At 44.7% G+C, this 21,634-nt stretch overlaps 2 long non-coding RNA genes and 1 pseudogene across 2 annotated transcripts; 1 reads left to right on the forward strand and 2 right to left on the reverse strand.

Moving 5' to 3' along the window:
• Window positions 1–385: 385 nt before the first annotated feature.
• LOC121532094 lies at window positions 386–14,957 on the forward strand (annotated as a pseudogene).
• Window positions 14,958–17,566: 2,609 nt separating this feature from the next.
• Window positions 17,567–18,172, reverse strand: LOC123489786. Its single transcript, XR_006660656.1, has 3 exons — window positions 17,962–18,172; window positions 17,751–17,855; window positions 17,567–17,644 (listed from the first exon to the last, which is right to left on the reverse strand). It is a non-coding gene; the product is annotated as an uncharacterized LOC123489786 (long non-coding RNA).
• Window positions 18,173–20,005: 1,833 nt separating this feature from the next.
• LOC123489785 lies at window positions 20,006–20,799 on the reverse strand. Its single transcript, XR_006660655.1, has 4 exons — window positions 20,730–20,799; window positions 20,380–20,478; window positions 20,210–20,257; window positions 20,006–20,086 (listed from the first exon to the last, which is right to left on the reverse strand). It is a non-coding gene; the product is annotated as an uncharacterized LOC123489785 (long non-coding RNA).
• Between the last annotated feature and the right edge of the window lie 835 nt (window positions 20,800–21,634).

The raw sequence follows: 21,634 nt of genomic DNA on the forward strand, positions 1-21,634 counted from the left end.
CGCCTGAACTGACCTTTGTTCGTAAGTACTGTAAATCAAATGCCGACTTCTCATAGTTGGTTCAAGTCCCAGGTTTGCTTAATTTTCCTGTGTTTTATATATATTCCACACTGAGGTTGGAATAACAGTGAAATTCTGAAAGATTACAATGCCGTTTTTAGTGTAAGAGCCATTTTAAAAGACGCCTGAAATGTCATTCTATGGTGGTGAGACGAAATGTTGGCCTGCCTGGTGACATCACACCTCCAAACCGCTGTCAATAACAGCTAGTTTTCCCCTCCCCACTCACACCACTCCCAGACAGTCCTATCAAAATTCTTGCTTGAGAAATGTCTCTTTGCTAAGAAGCTATTAGTTTCTTTTTGACCATTTTAATTTAAAATAAATCACAGTAAGGTACTTAATTGTTACCCAGAAACTATTTTAAATTGAGATAAAACAGCTGCATTGGACCTTTAAATGGGACTCTTCTTCTCTTACTCCCATATAGTCATCTTTAACTTTAGCTCTAATTTTAACCAAACTTTTTTGCATCTCCTATATGGACGAGGATATGGGCGACGCCATCCGGCCCTACGTGGTGCACCGCTGCCGCCAGAGCATTGCCTTCTCCCTGCAGACGGCATGGCTGCTCGGCGCCTACTCCTCCGACATGCACATCTCTACCCAGCGCCACTCGCGCGGCACCAAGCTGCGCAAGCTAATCCTCTCAGACGAACTAAAACCCCACTCAGCTTCTAAAGGTGTGGGTCCCGCCGGTGCTGCGGACGCCAGCCCTGGGCTGCGGGACGTTGCCCACATTCGACACCACCAGCGGCACACCATGGAGCCGCCCCCGGCCCCCGACAGCCAAATCATCCCTGCCGATGCCTACCTCTCGCCTTCCAAGCGGACACATCAGCGATCCAAGTCGGACGCCACGCATTGCACAAGCCTGGGGAGTAGCCTCAGGAGAACAGCCAGCAACCCCAAGGTGGAAAGCGGCTACGATGAGGTGAGTACCTTTTTTAACATATTTTGTCATACAAAAAGAGGGAAGGGAGAGTGGGATCAGAGTTGTAGAGTATAGAATGTCTTTGTACGTTTTTAATCTTTAATAGTAGGCCTGTTGCATACATGTTCTCTTTTATAGTCCCTATGGATGATAAAGCACAGGAAACCCTGAGTAACCTGAATACCAAGTTTTTCTCCATCTGTGTGTCAGTAGTAAATGGTTGTCCTACAGAACACTGTGGGATTCAGCAAGGGAAACTTGGATCAGCCATGCTGGAGTGTGCTGAGTCAGCAATACTTTTTATTATTCGCAGGTGCAGCGTTTGCTTGCGACTTGCAGGCTCATCTTCCATGTCTCACAATAATATTACTTGTGCAAAAACTGTTCTGTCAAAATTGAACATTCTTTGGGAGCCCAGGAGTACGAGTTTTGGACATTGAAGAGCGTTATTCCAGCTCTTTCTATGGTCTAGCCAGACTACCCTCAGTCTAACTAATAAAGAAGGGGGTGGGGTTAGGTAGCATCTGTCCCACATCTCCAGAGTTCCCTCCCCTATTGTTTTGGGCGTGCAGTGTCCTCCCTCTCCTTTTTGGCTGGACTTCTCAGCCAGATTGCTCTGCAGCTGGTGTCAGAGTGAGGTTGAGGGTGGGTCCCTCTCGAATGGAGAGCTTGGTGAAAAAAATGGGTCACTTTCTATCATTGCAGACATTAGATTGTTTAGCAGATGCTATTGTGAGCATGTTTGTGTTGGGGCAGGATTTGTGTCAGTGTTGACGAGCGATATGGTTCTGGTGGAAGTTTTCTGCTTCCTCTTGTCTGGCCTTTCTCTCGGTCTCACTGATTGTCTGGCTTGCAACCTTCTGTCAGTCCTCTCTCTCTCTCATCAGGGGATCAGTTATTTTATGAGAAATCAAATTGGGTAGTTTTAGATGGGACAAGGTCCTGAACTATAGCAGAAAGATGGTCCCTCTCCCCTCGTTCAACGCTTTCTTGGACTCTCCCAGGCATCTTGCTGTGTTATGCATTTTCTCCCTACTACCAATGTTTCCTCTCACCTCTAGTCTCTCTCTCACCTCTCTCTATTCTGTTTTTTGTGCCTGTTTTTGTCATCCTTTTTTAAAATCCTCTACCCATCCCTCTCTCAGCTAATCTCCTCTCCTTCTCTTTCTCTCTCCCTCACTCTGTTTTCCTCCCCTCCCTTCCCCACGGATGCCTGCATCAAACCTCCCTGCTGATGTTGTTGTGGCCAGTGATCCCTGTTTAATCTGTGTCTGTGCTGTGAAGAATCCTGTAGGGCAGGTGGAGCACATTAACAATCCACAGAATGCAACCAACAGCCCAAAGGAGTTCAAGGGCACTTCGCTTTATTGACTTTGCTCTTTAGGATGTATTAGCAAAGATGGGCAGAAACTGCTTCTCCAATAGAAATCCCCGATCACGCTTGTAGGTGATGTTTTGGCAACGTTAGCTAGCTAAGCTCATGTGCAGAAACACATCGTCGGGTTTAACGGTCGTGCAGGCCGTCAAATCAAAGGCACATAGTTTCAAGCTAGGCTTAAGTAGCGGAAACTGTCATTACTACAACCTCATGAAAGTGACAGGTTTTTATTTGACAAAAACTTTGATATAAAGTTGTTTTTGTTGAAAATAAAAACCTGTCACTTTCATGAGGTTGTAGTAATGACAGTTTCCGCTGCTTAAGCCTAGCTTGAATCTGTGTTGCATTTAGATTTCGAGAAACTTAACAACTAAGAATACATTTTTCACTTCTCCCATTAACTTACCAAACCCTGGTCTGGTCTGCTGAGTCTGCTTCGCAAGCATTATGGGAAGTCTCGCGTGTTGCGCCTCTGGGTTTAGAAACTCTGTGGTATTAGTACACAGTGATCACTAGTTGGATGCCAAGCAGTCCATTTTGCTTTGATAATAAATACTGTACTGATAGTCCTTATTGATAAGGCTTCACACGCCATCTTGTTAGTCCTGGTTATTGGCCTAAGGACTGACCTGACTAATTTTGTTTTGATCTTTTTACTTGGCCTCTGGCTGGATTGCAACAGTGAGGAAAAACCAAGAGGCACCAATCACAGTGAAGAGGAAGAAGAATGCTGTGAAATATGTCCACAATTTTGAGCCGCGCTGTAATGTGAGTGGGACCACCCCCGCAGTGCAGATTGGGTGGGTGTTGCATTACAGCCCTTTTTTGTTTACAGTCTGGGCTCAGCTGTCAGTGCCCAGGTATGCCCTCTCCGCCACAATACTTCCCTCTTCCTGCCCACCTCGCGTCGTCTTGGCAACATAGCCGCCGGGCTGGGGCACTGTGGTGGATTCAGATAGCACCATTTTCCCCCAGAGTGGGATTCAATGTAAACATACATGGGGGAGTTTAACTACAGATGCAGCTGTCGCTTTACACAAATTATTTCTGTTTCTATATACACTACCGTTCAAAAGTTTGGGGTCACTTAGAAATGTCCTTGTTTTTGAAAGAAAAGCATTTTCTTTGTCCATTTTTAAAATAACATCAAATTGATCAGAAATACAGTGTAGACATTGTTAATGTTGTAGCTGGAAACGGCAGATTTTTTATGGAATGTCTACATAGGCGTACAGAGGCCAATTATCAGCAACCATCTGTCCTGTGTTCCAATGGCACGTTGTGTTTGCTAATCCAAGTTTATCATTTTAAAAGGCTAATTGATCATTAGAAAACCATTTTGCAATTATGTTAGCACAGCTGAAAACTGTTGTGCTGATTTTAAAGGAGCAATAAAACTGGCCTTCTCTTGACTAGTTGAGTATCTGGTGCATCAGAAATTGTGGGTTCGATTACAGGCTCAAAATGGCCAGAAACAAACAACTTTCTTCTGAAACTCGTCAGTCTATTCTTGTTCTGAGAAATGAAGGCTATTCCATGCGAGAAATGCCAAGAAACTGAAGATCTTGTACAACGCTGTGTACTACTCCCTTCACAGAACAGCGCTCTAACCAGAATAGAAAGCGCGTATTACACTGTATTTCTGATCAATTTGATGTTATTTTAATGGACGAAAAATTGCTTTTCTTTTGAAAACAAGGACATTTCTAAGTGACCCCAAACTTTTGAACAGTAGTGTGTGTGTGTGTGTATATATATGTGTGTGTATATATATGTCAGAATTACATGGCCAGTATTGAATAGAGGAGAATCCTAGCAAATTCTGAGCGTTTGAGAGACTGTTTTACAACCGGAGTATGCAATATTGGTTTCATCAACACACCTGTATCAACTGCATGTCGGCCATTTGCGGTTATACGTGAGTGCCGGTGGAAAGTTTATCTGGATATAGGACATCTGACATGACAATGACATTAATACATGCTAATAGTTAACTAGCGAGAACCAGCCACTCACTATGTTTTGAAATGGCTATCTAGTTAGTCTATAGGCGATATCATTATTTTACCTGCTGCGCAATGTCTCTCACCCCCTCTCTCCTCTGGCAACTGCCCACGTGAACACATGCAGGTGATGGACACACCATGACTTTTCCAAGATTTTCATTGCTGACCAAAAATTGGCTATAACTGGGTAAATAGCTCACTAACTAGCAATCAATATCAACATGTTCACGTGGAGCTAGTCTCGCTTTGATCTCAAAAACACATCTTGCGACTGCATGATTGAAAGACCACTCGTGCCTGTAGGCCTACAATAACAGAGGACACTTTGATCAAATTCTGATTGGGGTAGCATAATTGTTAGATTTTTGTGATTTTTAGCGTGATTTATTATGATTTTTTACTTATCCGTTCGGTCAAGCATCAACGTCGGGCCCAGCATTATTCACTTGAACATAAAGACGTTCGGTGGCAGGCAAATGCCTCAACATTGATTTGACTGCTGTAAAATCAGTTGTAGGTCTTTAGACTGACTTCCTTATCAGATAGGCTAGTACAGAGGAGCGATGCGTTGTCACCCGATTTTAGCTCCGCCCTTACAAAATGGTATTCTAACACGTCGCCCTGTGTTCAACAATCACCTGGACAACAAGTGCAAAGGACGTCTGCTCTACTGCTGACGTACATGCACACAGAGAAAATGCATTTCTGCCACACCTTGTTGTGTTCTGCAGGTAACCCAAGCCTCAGGCTCGGTCTCCCTGTCGACTCTATCCCCAAGGCAGTTGTCATCAGCAACGTGTACTTTGGTTACATGTCTATTGGGTGAGCAGTTACTGTCTATACAGGTACATTCCGGAAAGTATCCTACAGCTAATTGCTCATTTTAGGCTAGACTCCTGAAATGCATTACATATTTGAAAATCTAATCAGCATGAGAATTACATTTTCAGTTATTTGGATCCAGTTGCGGTCAAATACACTATATATACAAAAGTATGTGGACACCCCTTCAAATTAGTGGATTTGGCTATTTCAGCCACACCTGTTGCTGACAGGTGTATAAAATCGAGCACAGCCATGTGATCTCCATAGACAAACCATGGCAGTAGAATGACCTTACTGAAGAGCTCAGTGACTTTCAACGTGGCACCGTCATAGGATGCCACCTTTCCAACAAGTCAGTTTGTCAAATTCCTGCCCTGCTAGAGCTTCCCCGGTAAACTGTAAGTACTGTTATTGTGAAGTGGAAACGTCTAGGAGCAACAACGGCTCAGCCGCAAAGTGGTAGGCCACACAAGCTCACTGAACGAGACCGACGAGTGCTGAAGCGCATGGCGCATAAAAATAGTCTGTCTTCGGGTTCCAAACTGCCTCTGGAAGCAACGTGAAGTGGGTTCCCATGGCCGAGCAGTAACTTGGTATTGCGTAAGATCACCATACGCAATGCCAAGTGTCGGCTGGAGTGGTGTAAAGCTCACCGCCATTGGACTCTGGAGCAGTGGAAACGCGTTCTCTGGAGTGATGAATCATGCTTCACCATTTGGCAGTCCGACGGACTAATCTAGGTTTGGCGGATGCCAGGAGAACGCTACCTGCCCAAATGCATAGTGCCAACTGTAAAGTTTGGTGGAGGATGAATAATGGTCTGGGGCTGTTTTTCATGGTTCGGGCTAAGCCCTTTAGTTCCAGTGAAGGGAAATCTTAACGCTACAGCACACAATGACATTCTAGACGATTCTGTGCTTCCAACTTTGTGGCAACAGTTTGGGGAAGGCCCTTTCCTGTTTCAGCATGACAATGCCCCTGTGCACAAAGCGAGGTCCGTACAGAAATGGTTTGTTGAGATCGGTGTGGAAGAACTTGACTGGCCTGCACAGAGCCCTGTCCTCAACCCCATCGAACACCTTTGGGATGAATTGGAACGCTGACTGCGAGCCAGGCCTAATCGCCCAACATCAGTGCCCGACCTCACGAATGCTCTTGTGGTTGAGTAGAAGCAAGTACCCGCAGCAATGTTCCAACATCTTCCAACATGCCCACGATTTTGTAATGAGATATTTGACAAGCAGGTGTCTACATACTTTTGGTAATGTAGTGTATATTGTCACCCTTGCACTTTACAATGGAGTGCAATAGAGCAGAAGACTCGTTTGCTACAACACCTTGCTTGTTTCAGCAAGGAGCAAAGTTTCATCATGTTGTTGAGTCCATGAACAGTTGTTCCACAAAAAAAAAGACGGGTTATTTTATTTTCGTGCCGGCTTCATCCATAACCGAGTGGCGCAGTGGTCTAAGGCACTGCATCTCAGTGCTTGAGGCGTCACTACAGACCCCCTGGTTCGATTCCAGGCTGTATCACAACTTGCCGTGATTGGGAGTCCCATAGGGCGGCGCAGAATTGGTCCAGCGTCGTCTGGGTTTGGCTGGTGTAGGCCGTCATTGTAAATAAGAATATGTTCTTAACTGACTTGCCTAGTTAAATAAAGGTAAAATAAAAAAATATATACGGTAATTGTGCCAGCCCTAACAGGACTCGACTCTATATGATAGAGCAGATATCCACTCTACCTTTTCAAATCTATGAATTACATTTTGGGAAGTGTTACCCAGCCACTTGGAACACCAATTATTTTGCCTCGTTAAGCATGGGTCCAGAATCAGTAGGGAAATCCGATCCCAGTAACACTCGGGGACCCTTCCTCAACAGAACGTCCTGTCCACTCTGGAAGTAATGTCAGGAAGTCATGACGTTTGGTCATGATCCAGAAAATACACTTCTTCACAGGAAAGGCATTTTGACATTTGACTACAAAAGTAGAATGCTAAGGAAGCTGCTTGGTTTGCCTGTCAACACAAAAAGACCAAGGAAATGCTATGAAATACAGGTTCCTCGTCCTGGAAAATCTGTGGTTTAGAATAGGTCTAACTAGGGCTGTGGCGGTCATGACATTTTGGCAGGCGGTAATTGTCATGCAAATGACTGCCGGTCTCACGGTAATTGACCGTTAATTAACATAAACATGTTTAGCGCGCTTTTGGAACATCTAGATTTTAAAAAGTCCAAGTACATTTTTAATATAGCCATCACAATAAAATCCATTATTGATTTAGTTGTGATAGGCTTATAAACCAGGGAATGTCTTAGAAATCAAAACATAAAGGGCTGCATGATGCAACTCTATATATTGATGATTTGGAGAGGGGGAGATCTAATCAATGGAAGATGGAATTAAAAGTGAAATGAGAGGCTACAACGACCAAAAGCCAACCGGTATGCTGCTATTTATGCTATAGTCTGAGTGCAGTTATGTGTAGGCTAACGGTAGGACGGTGAAAAGCGCAGTAATGTTATGGCTAGGCTCAATTAGCCGAGTTAGCTAGCTTCTCTCAGTTTGATACAGTCAAGACAGGTACTGAATAATCGGATTGGATGATAAATAACTAGCAAGAAGTTAACAGTGGTTGCGGTCTCTCTCTCAGGCTCATGGTGCTTACTCATACATTCACACACACACCGAACGGCCTCCACTCCCTAACAGCCTCGCTCTCGCTCTCTCCCCTCCCATGGGTCCGGTTGAATAAAGTAGCAAAACAATTGGCTTTTCTGCTGCTTCCCTCACTCGGATCAGACCAGTTGTCCTTTCGGGAGAGGTTTTAAAAATGTATGCATATTGGGTCCGGGGCTTTCCCGTGTCCATTTCGGAACAGGAACTGTAACTTCCATAATTATTTGTCCTCATCATTCAGATTATTCAAATTAAATCATGATGTGATTAGAGGGACAATAGAGCACTGAGTTCCAGGCCATTAGCAAGTTTGGTAGGCTATCCATCAGCACCGTTCATTTGCGCAGTTTTGGATTGGGATTACCTTTACCAACGGGAATTTAACTGCGGTCACGACTCGTGACTGGCGGTAATAAGGTCACCGCAACAGCCCTAGCCCTAATCTGTGTGTCAACGCCACCTCTAGGCTCTGTTTCAATGTCCACACCAACTAGCACATGTATGCATTGGGCATGATTTCTTTGTGGTATAAAAGTATGGACATTGGCATGTAGTGCAATGGTCTCAACCCCTTGGGTTGTTTTTCTTTCTGTAATCGGATAACTTGCTTCATGTTTTTGAAAAATGCTTCTGGGAGTTTTGGAATGGGGAGACTCAGCTAAATGTAAAGACACCTGGAGTAACCTTTACTGAAGGAGAGTCAGTCAAAGTCAGTCATAATTACACACCTTTACACATTTTACATGGTAGTCCTAAGCAACAAATACGCCACTGGCAGTAGTTCATGTGGCAAAAATTGGCCTACCTGGTATTAAAGGTAGACTCAGTGGGATGACGTAGATGCAGAAAGTAAACAGCATAGTGGGTCAATTTCCACAACAACTAAGAGCGTTGAAGTGCGAGGCTCAACTTCTCCGCTGTTTTGGTCCCTTGGCTACCATGCTGTAACAGTGCGACTGTGTGAGCAAAGTATTTTATCTCGCTCATCTCAATATCTGCGGTGCTGCTCGTGGCAACATACATTTCACTGAGTCTACCTTTAACTAAGAACTAACAAATTAACCTTTTTTTCTTGTGTGTTAAGTATTTTAACAAAAATGTTAACTGTCCCATATGTTAGCCTACTTAATTGGAACTTGTTTCCATAACAAAACAAAATGTAAGTACTTTTTTTATATAGTAACCTTATGATTGAGTTGTTATCTAATTTCAAAGTAGCCTTAATGGTGGACTGTAGAACAAAGGACTTCCTAGATTTGTACTTTGACCTACTATAATGGTATTGAATATTGCTCATACTTTAAATATGAAGATATTGGACACCATAAGTTGACTAAACATCTCCAAGGCCCAAGAGCTTGTTTGGTATCTGGGTTTCGCTCAAGTCTCTCATTTTAACCATTGTGGTACTGATCTCTGGTGCTGGTATGTGGTACTGCAATGGGTTGACAGAATTTAATTTATTTGCTTCTTTCTCCCTGTGCCCATGCATTCTTAGTCTTATACCTCCCCTTGGTTTTCTCTTCAGATTCCGCTCCTAAAACATCCTTCTTTCAATTCCCATCATACCCATCTTCCTCCCTCCTTTCTCAGCCTCTTTTTTTTTTTTTTTTTTTTTGTGTGTGCAGTCATTCAAGGAAGGACCCTAAAAAAAAGATGTGCCACTTGTTATTTGCTGTAGCTTGTTGTAAATGTCTTCAGAACACAAAAAGACATCTGTCTTGATCTAGATTCTAACCAGCTCTCCTCCTCCTAACCTTGCTCCTCCTCTCTGTAGCCGTTGCGCCTGACGCTGCAGAGGGAGTTCATCAAGTCTCTGATGGGCATCGGAAAGCGGCTGGCCACGCTGCCCACCAAGGAGCAGAAGACCTGGCAGCTCATCTCAGAGCTGTCACAGCTCAACCACAAGCTGCCAGCCCGCGTCTGGGTGCCCACTGCAGGTAGCTTGGTATAGTTAAAAGTAACCGAAAGGTCTTCCCAGACTAGTGAGAAAATCTGTCGAGTGCCCTTGAGAAGGCATTTAACCCTATGCTCTTTGTTGGATGGCTCTGCTAATAATGTAATGTAAATGCAGCCTTCGACCACCACGTGGTGCGCATTCCCCACACACAGGCCGTGGTGCTCAACTCCAAAGATAAGGTGAGGCAACTTGTTGTAATACACATGTATAAGGAGGTACACACACACACACAACAGGCTCCAAAAACAAGGTGACCAGAATGCCTAGTAGTTTGACACGATTAATTAGTTAACTAATTTGTTAGTTTATTTATTTCCTGAGGAGCCTGGAGTTTAGATGGAGTGGGCCCCAATGCTCTTTGTCAATGGGACTTCCTGCATAAATGTACTCCAGTGACCTCTTCATTCTCCCCTTCCTCTCAGGCCCCGTACATCATCTACGTGGAGGTGCTGGAGTGCGAGAGGTTCGAGACGTCCGGCATTCCCCTGCGCATCCCGGAGACATGCATCCGCAGCGCCCGCTCTGTGGACAACCTCTTCCCGGAGTGCGTTGGCATCACAGCCGAGCAGCGCCCCGGCAGTTTCTCCACCGTGCCCAACTACGACAACGACGACGAGGCCTGGGCCGTGGATGACATCGGCAAGTTGGAAGTGGAGGTAGGTACCCATGGCAACCACATGGTGGCACCGTCTGACTTTAAGTCACATTTTGATGACTAGGTTGTTGGGGAAGGAGGAGGTGAATCAGATTTGAATGTACTTTTAACTCTGGGGTCCTTCTATGGTTCCAGCTCCCAGAAGGCCACACCAGTAGCAGTGACAACATCTCCCAGTTCTCTGTGGACAGCATCACCAGCATGGAGAGCAAGGAGCCTGTCTTCATCGCCGCTGGCGACATCAGGTACAGCTGATGACTTTAGGGTCACTGCCTGACAGAATTGCCCTGCTAGCTTGTAGTTTGTCTTTAAGACTTTCTTGTTATAGAGTTTTGGTCTGGATAGCTGTTTTACAACCGCATGTTTCTTTTGTCTTAGGCGACGTCTATCAGAGAACCTGGCCCACACCCCCACAACGTTCCGGAAAGATCCGGAGGACCCGTCCCGCTGTGGCGCTCAAGGAGCCCTGGCAGGAGAAAGTCAGGTGGGTGATTGGTACATAGAAATATACACTGCTCAAAAAAAATAAAGGGAACACTAAAATAACACATCCTAGATCTGAATGAATGAAATAATCTTATTAAATACTTTTTTCTTTACATAGTTGAATGTGCTGACAACAAAATCACACAAAAATTATCAATGGAAATCAAATGTATCAACCCATGGAGGTCTGGATTTGGAGTCACCCTCAAAATTAAAGTGGAAAACCACACTACAGGCTGATCCATCTTTGATGTAATGTCCTTAAAACAAGTCAAAATGAGGCTCAGTAGTGTGTGTGTGTGTGGCCTCCACGTGCCTGTATGCCCTCCCTACAACGCCTGGGCATGCTCCTGATGAGGTGGCGGATGGTCTCCTGAGGGATCTCCTCCCAGACCTGGACTAAAGCATCCGCCAACTCCTGGACAGTCTGTGGTGCAACGTGGCGATGGTGGATGGAGCGAGACATGATGTCCCAGATGTGCTCAATTGGATTCAGGTCTGGGGAACGGGCGGGCCAGTCCATAGCATTAATGCCTTCCTCTTGCAGGAACTGCTGACACACTCCAGCCACATGAGGTCTAGCATTGTCTTGCATTAGGAGGAACCCAGGGCCAGCATATGGTCTCACAAGGGGTCTGAGGATCTCATCTCGTTACCTAATGGCAGTCAGGCTACCTCTGGCGAGCACATGGAGGGCTGTGCGGCCCCCCAAAGAAATGCCACCCCACACCATGACTGACCCACCGCCAAACCGGTCATGCTGGAGGATGTTGCAGGCAGCAGAACGTTCTCCACGGCGTCTCCAGACTCTGTCACGTGCTCAGTGTGAACCTGCTTTCATCTGTGAAGAGCACAGGGCGCCAGTGGCGAATTTGCCAATCTTGGTGTTCTCTGGCAAATGCCAAACGTCCTGCACGGATTTGGGCTGTAAGCACAACCCCCACCTGTGGACGTCGGGCCCTCATACCACCCTCATGGAGTCTGTTTCTGACCGTTTGAGCAGACACATGCACATTTGTGGCCTGCTGGAGGTCATTTTGCAGGGCTCTGGCAGTGCTCCTCCTGCGCCTCCTTGCACAAAGGCGGAGGTAGCGGTCCTGCTGCTGGGTTGTTGCCCTCCTACAGCCTCCTCCACGTCTCCTGATGTACTGGCCTGTCTCCTGGTAGCGCCTCCATGCTCTGGACACTACGCTGACAGACACAGCAAACCTTCTTGCCACAGCTCGCATTGATGTGCCATCCTGGATGAGCTGCACTACCTGAGCCACTTGTGTGGGTTGTAGACTCCGTCTCATGCTACCACTACCAAAACATCAGCCAGGAAGCATAGGAACTGAGAAGTGGTCTGTGGTCACCACCTGCAGAACCACTCCTTTATTGGGGGTGTCTTGCTAATTGCCTATAATTTCCACCTGTTGTCTATTCCATTTGCACAACAGCATGTGAAATATATTGTCAATCAGTGTTGCTTCCTAAGTGGACAGTTTGATTTCACAGAAGTGTGATTGACTTGGAGTTACATTGTGTTGTTTAAGTGTTCCCTTTATTTTTTTGAGCAGTGTAATTACTAGAAGAGACAAAATGGATGGGCATACACAATCCCCCACCCGAGGATACATGTCTGTCCCACTTAGTGCAGCGAAGACAACACATTGTGGCATTGTAAAGTCATTTGCTGTGTCTCACTATTTCTTTCCGCTCTCTCCATCCCTCAGGCGGATAAGGGAGGGCTCCCCTTACGGTCACCTGCCAAACTGGCGGCTGCTGTCGGTCATCGTGAAGTGTGGGGACGACCTGAGGCAAGAGCTACTGGCCTTCCAGGTGCTCAGCCAGCTACAGGTACTTGACTCTCCACAGTAGAGTCCCATTCCACAGAAATGCTCTGAATTATTTATTCTTATTAGCATTCATTCAATCACTAATTCGCTCCACTACTCCCCTTTCCTCTCCAGTCCATCTGGGAGCAGGAACACGTCCCCCTGTGGATCAAGCCCTATAAGATCCTGGTGATGTCATCGGACAGCGGGATGATCGAGCCCGTGCTGAACGCTGTCTCTCTGCACCAGGTGAGCAGAGAAAATGAGATGGACCCAATTGTGCACTTGAAATCTCATGACAAAGTTGCCTAACAATAACTTCAAGCCGAGTTGTTTAGCTATGTAATCCAGTAACTCTTGGGATGAAAGATTTTGATAATCTAAGTAATTTCGTGTCAGTTGCTAATTCTAATGGAATGCCGTGTCGGTAGCTTTTTCTAATGGAATACTGTGTCTGTTGCTATTTCATACAAAATGCTGTTTCTGTGCTCCAGGTGAGGAAGCAGAGCCAGCTGTCTCTGCTGGACTACTTCCTGCAGGAGCACGGCAGCTACACCACCGAGGCCTTCCTCACCGCCCAGTGCAACTTTGTGGAGAGCTGCGCCGGCTACAGTCTCATCTGCTACCTGCTGCAGGTTAAAGACAGGTGGGCAGCCCTCCCTTTTCACCCCTCTTCAGTTTCACTCGTTACATTACTCACATGTTCCATTTCCCCTCTTAGCTTCCTTTGTCTTTGAGCCTGTTTGGCTACATTTACACAGGCTGCACAATTCTGATCTTTTGCCAATAATTGGGCAGAAGGTCAGAATTGGGCTGCCTGTGTAAACACAGTTTTTGTGGTCTGATATCAACTACCACATCCCACCCTCTCCTCTATTCCTATACCCTTTACTCAGTTCCCCTATCCCTCATCTCCTTTCTGTCTTTCTCCAGACACAATGGAAACATCCTCCTGGACTCGGAGGGCCACATAATCCACATTGACTTTGGCTTCATCCTGTCCAGCTCGCCCAGGAACCTGGGCTTTGAGACCTCCGCTTTTAAGCTCACCAGCGAATTTGTGGATGTGAGTCAAATGAATTATACTGCATGCGAATTTGCATTGTCATATAAGTGTAAACTGGAGAACACTGTGGAATTGATCACAACTAGCTGCACAATCTAGCTAGAAACCTCACAAAATGTTCACTGCATAAATGCATACATTTGTTAGTGTTCAAAGATGCTATTAGCGAGTTTGCTGGTTAGCTGCAGTAGCCTGCATAACCTGTTGGTTTTTTATGTGTAAAGACTAACCTCTGTTGTCTGTGGTTCTCTCAGGTGATGGGAGGCCTGGATGGAGACATGTTCAACTACTACAAGATGCTGATGCTCCAGGGCCTGATAGCTGCTCGCAAACACATGGAGAAGGTGGTCCAAATAGTGGAGATCATGCAGCAAGGTACTGTTAGCTAAAACGGTATATTAGCATGACCAGTGTGTTGTGGTGTTTTTCCATAAACATTATCTATCTGCCCGGTTTCTCTGTGGTCTTGGGATTGCAACTCCTCTGACTCCCTCTCCCTGGGTCTCCCCTCTCTCCTCCCCCACCAGGCTCTCACCTACCCTGCTTCCATGGCTCCAGCACCATCCGCTACCTGAAGGAACGTTTCCACATGAGCCTGACGGAGGAGCAGCTACAGGTGCTGGTGGAGCAGATGGTGGATGGCTCCATGCGCTCCATCACCACCAAGCTTTACGACGGCTTCCAGTACTTCACCAACGGCATCATGTGAACAGTTCGACACCAAACTCTACTACATGGGACAACCACATGGGAGAGCAAGCAAACATACATATAAAGATGGTGGTGAACATGTGCATATGGACTCACGCATGTGTGCTTGCCATAGCAGCACATTTAGGAAAATGGACTTGTGTATAGACTAGTGCTACAGGACCTGTTTGCAAACTCGGTATGTTCTTTGTCTTAGACGGACCACTGTTTACCCCCTCCTTGTTTTGGCCTTGTGGAGGGGGAGTCCGCACCTCCTCTCCCTCTTGTCCTCCTATCCATAGGACATTTACCGCATTGACTGTTCTAAAACGAGGCATAACGCACAGTTCAAATCACACACGAAAAGGATAAGTATCAATATCGGAGAAGGTACTTCATTGAAAAAGGGGGAGGGGCAATGTGGTAGTGGTCTATATTCAGAGGAGCCAAGAAGACTTTTCTCAGAATGGATGAAAAATGAATAACTGTAGATCAATTGTGCAAGAGCATCACAAAGCAGTACATATAGAATATATGTACTTCTTTTTGTTCTTAGAGCAAAATTGACTTTGAGAAGTTGAGAAACCACTATGTAACGACAACGAAAGCACAAGACATATCAATTGCTGAGGTTTTCTAATGGACATTTTCTTTGTTCTCTGAAAGTTCTGTGGTTATCAAGAGTGAGCCAACCCGAAGAGAGGGGAAAAAGGACTATAACAACCATTGGTGTATGAGTGTTATCTGTCTGGAAAACATCTCCTTAATCCAAGGTTTTTATGTGTTTTGAACGATGTTTAAACTTGAACTGGAAAATTGAACTAGGACCAACTAATCTCTTATTAGGGGGTTCAAGCATGCAGCAAAGCTGCTGGTTGTATGTGTTTTTGTTCCCATCCTTAATAGCAGGTGCAGTTTCATTTTAATCTGGGTTTTGGACAACTGGGGCTCATTCAGTAGAGCACATCTGTAACGCACTTAGTGTTATAGATAGAAATGCAATGAATAGAAAAGAGACTGTTCTCTATCGTCACAGTTCAATTCTCTAGGGACTCTTGTCCTTACTGAATAAGTGCATTACTCAGCCACAGCATCATGTCTCCGTACTGGGTCAGGCCACAGGACTTCATCCACATCACAGGCCACATTTTGTCTGGCCAGGCAACGGGGGAAAAAAACCCTGGCATGCCGTATCCAGGCTTGGCATGCCTCCACACCTATGTCACCACAGGCAAGTCCCATGGCTTGCAGGAGATTTACCCTGGTGTAAGGTTGGCGTTCATATACCTTCCACCGCCATGAGGGAGAAGAATTCCTCAATGGGGTTTAGGAAAGGGGAGTACGGTGGAAGGCAAAGATTGATAAAACCTTGGTTCATATTGTACCACTCTCTAACCTGGAGGGCTCTGTGAAAACTCACATTGTCCCAAACAACAACATAGATGGGATGCTCATCCTGCTGCCCTAACAAAGCATCTCGCATGTGATTGAGGAAAATGAGGAGCTGGTGAGTGTTGTAGGGCCCCAGGTTGGCATGATGGTGGACTACCCCATGATTGCTGATGGCAGCACATAATGTGACATTGCCACCACGCTGCCCAGGAACACCAACAATGGCCCGATGGCCAATCACATTATGGCCTCTCCTTCTCCTTTTGGTGAGATTAAACCCAGCTTCATCCATGTAGATGTATTGATGGGGTCTTTCCATTGCATCCAGTTGAAAAACCCTCTGTAGAAATAGATATAGTTTTGTAAGTGATACGGAAAAAGTGATTTAGGCCACTACAGTAAATCACTACTTAGAGTAATCAACATTGAATGTGTCTGGATATATGCCAACCTGTACATACTGGAATCTTTGCTCTTTGACTCTGTCTGAGTTGCGATCAAAGGGCACTCTGTATAGCTGTTTCATGCGCAGTCTGTTGCGCTTGAGGACACGATCAACAGTAGAGAGGCTGACACTGTTGATACCCTCAAAATTTAAATGGTCCTCAATGATCTTCTGCTGAATTTCGCTCAGTTTAATGGCATTGTTCTCACGGACCATATCAACAATTAGGGGTCTCTTGGTGTGGGGAGAACATACCTGTCCTCCCACCCCCATGTGGCAGTCTTTCAATTCTACAAAAAGAGAACATGGAGTTACAAAAAATATACACGGAATACTAGGCCTACAAACAGTTAGACCAACCCTCCATTACAATACTACAGTACATTGGTACAGTGATGTACTGAAACATATATTTACTTACAGTATACTGTGGTACAGTATATAGTATGTCATACAGTAATTGCTGTCAACATTTACATACTGTCCTATAATGTAAAAAAAAGGTAATTACCTGTTCTCTTCTCTAAATCTTCGGATTATGGTGGACACAGTGAATCTACTGATGTTTGGTTGTACCCTTTGTCCAGCCTCCCTCATGCTCATACCATGGACAAGAACATGATCAATCACAGTAGCTCTGATTTCATCAGATATTACTGTTCTTTGTCTTCGCTGACCACCTCGACCACCTCGACCTCCTCTCACACGAACTCTTCCTCTCAGATTTCTATCCATTGTAGGGCCTCACAAACCAGTGCTCTCTGAACTGGCTTACTGTATATGTTCCCTCACATCATTAGCCACAAGTGTGATCAATTTTGAGTTGTTGTGTTCAAGTAGTGACACCTGTGCTCTAATTGTGTTTTGACTTTTTGTCACCTGTGCTCACCATTATGCAGCACGGGTGCATCACAATGAAAATGTGTTGCCAAGTTATGTCTAAACAGGTGAAAAGTGCTTATGGTTTTACCAAAAGAGTGATTGATTCAATCAGTGGGTTCAGGCAACTGAGCATTTGGTTCAGACAATAGGGTTTAGTGTTTTAGCAATTGAGAAAAACTGTAAATGCAAAAGACTTTATTTTGTGATGGGGCCCTCAGCTCAGTTTGGGAACCTTAATCCAGGCTGGACAGCAGGAACTCAACCTGTATTTCTAGATTCCGCATCACCTCCCCGAGAGCCTCTCTGGGCTTTCATAGATTGACTCATTGAGGTTGAAGATGGATTGTAGCCATGCCTTCATCTGGCCCTGTTGACAACAGACACATCATCAACTATTATTGAGAGAGAGAGAGAGAGAGAGAGAGAGAGAGAGAGAGAGAGAGAGAGAGAGAGAGAGAGAGAGACAAATGTACCTTAACGAGGAGGTAGAAGTTCTCAGCAGCCTCTGTCCAGGCTCCTCCAGGAGGGTCAATCCTCATTATGACTTGCAGGAGCAGATAAAGGAAGCTACCAGGCTCCTGGAGAAGGAACAGGGGACATGAGTGAGTGTCTACAGATCTGATATGACAACAGTGTGTATAGCATAGATAAACAACAGGATGTTCCATTCTTAGGGCCACTTACAGATATAGGAAGAGATGTCTTTCCTTCTAGAAGGCTTAGTAGAACGAATTCATAAAAACATCTGCGAAGTTGATGCGGTCGATCTGAAGTCAAACAAATAGGATAATTACATAATCTTCATTGACAAGCACTTTAGAAAGTCTCATTGAGTAGATGTTAGATGAGAAGACGGTGCCTGCAGCTAACGCTCAAGCTTGCATGTAGACCTACTCCTACGGAGCCATCTCCTGCTCTAGTCGCTCCCTGTTTGCTGGCTCATTAATGAAGTTCACCAGTAGGTCGTAGGCCTGCTGAAACTGCCTCACATCCTCAAAACAAAACAATCATAAAATTCCTTAAAACTTAGATCATAAACTCAAAGATTCAGGTCTGTAATTCAAAGGGCCTCCGATTGTTTGGCTAGTATGACGTTGAAACTTTTCAACTAAACCCTATGAATCACTGTTGCCTAAAGGTAACCCACTGTGCAAGAACTGGTTGAATCAATGTTGTATCAATAAAAAATGTCAATGTGATGATGTTGAATCAAAGTGGGAAACTGATTGGATTTGAAAGAAGTCATCAACGTAAGGGAATTTCGTCTTTTAACCTAAATCCAATTACGTTAATTTTTGGGGGATTTCACATTGAATTCACATTAGTTGACAACTCAACCAAATGTAAATCAAAACGAGACGTTGAAATGACATCTGTGCCCAGTGGGAACTATATATCTGGTCTGATGAACGTTGCACAATTATGTAATTGGTTACCTGCTGGTTGAGCTCGGATAGTCCACTCAACACCATCCTCCCAGCGTGGGTGAGGTAATTGAGGGAGGTACTGTCTGAGGATGTCAGAGCCTGTGAGAACAAGACAGTACATTTACAAATAGTCCAGAAATGTTCATGAAGTGAAATACAAAAGGTGCTAAATTCACATTTTCTCACCTCCATAGCACGTCTGATAGCGGCCAGCCTCAGAGAGAAGTTGGTTGTCCCTTGGTTTTCAAAGTAACGCCTGTAAATAGAAATGTTCAATAACAAATGTTCAACCTAAGAAGCTAAAACATCAGTGCCATGAAATTAAGAAATAATTTTATGTTAGCCTATATTATAACTGCAGGATTCAGAAAGACCATACCAATGTAGGATCTTAATTTGATCACTCTTTTGTTGCTGAGAATTTTCCTGCACGGCAGGAAATGCAAACTTGTAGCGTATTTGGAATTTTCAAGTTTGTAATTTCCACTTTGAAATTTTAGACTCGATTTGCCCTAACGAAAAATGTATCCTGTTGCTGCAGGATTATTTTCCTGCTGTAGCAAACTGTCTCAAATTAAGATCCTACATCTGTATAACTACAATATTGGGCAGATTATTTCAAAGCAAAGGTTTTTACTATAGATGAACACATGAAAGCGAACCCACCGCAACTGGGGCACATCTGCAGCATTATTTTGCTCCTCCACAAACTCCTCCTCAAACTCCTAAAACAGACATCACATTAACTTAAACTCTACTAAACTGCATTTCACCTGCAACATCAACTGAAGCAGACAAAACATTCAGTGACATCATAACAATACTTTCATCTTGACCTAACAACTTGACCCTTGACAGACAACACAAACCTATCGATACCAAAACAATGACACACACCTGTACACACAAGTACAAATGAAATAAGAATTATTGACTGTAGAAAGAGTTTTACCTGAGGAGTGCTGTCAGGGGTCTGGTCCTGGTCCTGGGTGGAGTGGTAAGGTGGAGGGGGACTGGGAGGGGAATCGGAAGGGAAAGGGGGAGGCGGAGAATTCTGGGGGAACTGGTGAGAGGAGCCAGAGGACGGCTCATGAGGGGTGGTGATGATGTCAGAGGTGGAGAACTGATATGCCATCATCTCATCCCCCTCTCCTGGTACCCCTCCACTGTGGTGGAGATGTCCACCTGCTGTTTCACACACAACATGTGACACTGTCAGCCCAACACTGAAAACCACCATATTGAAAACCCTCAACCAAACACTGAAATAAATCATAACACAGAGAAACAACGGGGTGTACCTGGGCATCCTCATAATAGGTGAACTCAGACCTCCTCTTGACAAGGCCGGACATGAGTCCATGGATCCTTCTACCAAGGAACTAAAAATGAGGCAAGAGATTAGAACGTGTAATTTCATTTTCTGTCAACATGTATTTATTCAAATAGGTAAATGGACATTTGCCACTTTACATTTTTTTCTGTGAAAAATTGCCTGACTGTACCTTAATACCAATCAGCTTCTTGTTGGTGAGGACCACCTGGACGAGACCCTTTAAAAGAGACAGAGAAACATTACATTTCATCCAGGAAATATAAGTAGACCTATAGCATGTGCGTCATTTGACACAAATCAGGTGCATTTGAGACGAAAGACCAGTTGAGAATCTCTCACCCATGGGTCCAGGATTTTTTCCTGGATGACTCTGCTCCACCACAGCTGCTTCTCCACTCCCCTCACAATGCACAGGTGATGCATGTCCTCTTCATTTTGCTATAAAGAAAAAACTCCTTCAGTCTCCAGACCTCTCTCTATATGTTAGCTGTAGATGTCTATAACATTTGGCAGGCGATTTCAGTTCTGAGTATAATCCCTGGCAGTGATATAGAGCCCACATGATGTTCGTGACGACAAGTTTCCCCTAGGTTTCAATTAGGGACAGACATACAAAAGAAAACCCAGAGACAATTGGGAGTTCAAATACACAGGTGTGTTCATAAATGTTAAGAATATGTCTGAAGTACCTGCACTCGTCCATAATGGATCTTCCAGTAATGGAAATGAAACGAACCCCAGTTCCCAACCAGCTGCAACGTCTCATAGGGAAAACCAGAGTCTTCCCTATTTGGCTGAAAAACAAAGACATCCCCTAATTATAGAGATTGCTCTGTGATTAATAAGACACACAATTGTGGGAGATAGAGGACATGGTAATGTGTACTATTACTAATCAGCTATGACTGTCTAATAATGTGATTGACTACCTGTGAATGGCTATCTGAAGGTGCTGACAGTTCATCAAGCACTAGCCTCCCAGCTTCAGTGAGGTGAATGGTAGGCTCCTCAATAACCAATTTGGAAGTCTGTGAAAAAAAAGGGAACAGGGTAAAGTAAATTCTCCCTATAAGATCAGATGAGCTTTGGTTAATAATGTGTTTGGTTACCTGTGTGTTTAACATTGCCATCTCTCTCACCAGCATCCTCCCAGCGTGGGTAAGATAATAAATTGGCTGCAGTTTGACAGGCTATAAAAAAAGGGAATATGTTTACAGAATGTATTTCGAAGTTTCTTTTAGAAAAAGTTGATGTTTATGTTTAAGCCCCCTAAAGACCAGAGAGTATCAGAATGGATGGACTTACAGCGTTTGAAACCCACAGAGGTCCAGACCAAGGGATTAAAGCCAGACAGGGCTGCTGCCGAACCTCCTCATCAACGTACTAAGGAACAAGACAGGATCAATTTAAGAGTCAGTTTGAATGATAGACTGGTACTGTATAGGAGTAAAATATTGGCATAGGGAAGATTGCAAGAGGAGGCCACTGCAATGATAATAGTTGAAATACACAGGTCTGAGATATAAATGTTAAGAACATGTCTGAAGTACCTGCAGATGAATGGCTACCTCTTCAAGCTGAGAGGACAGTTCAT

Source organism: Coregonus clupeaformis, unplaced genomic scaffold, assembly GCF_020615455.1.
Source record: "Coregonus clupeaformis isolate EN_2021a unplaced genomic scaffold, ASM2061545v1 scaf3295, whole genome shotgun sequence".
NCBI classification, from domain to species: Eukaryota; Metazoa; Chordata; class Actinopteri; order Salmoniformes; family Salmonidae; genus Coregonus; species Coregonus clupeaformis.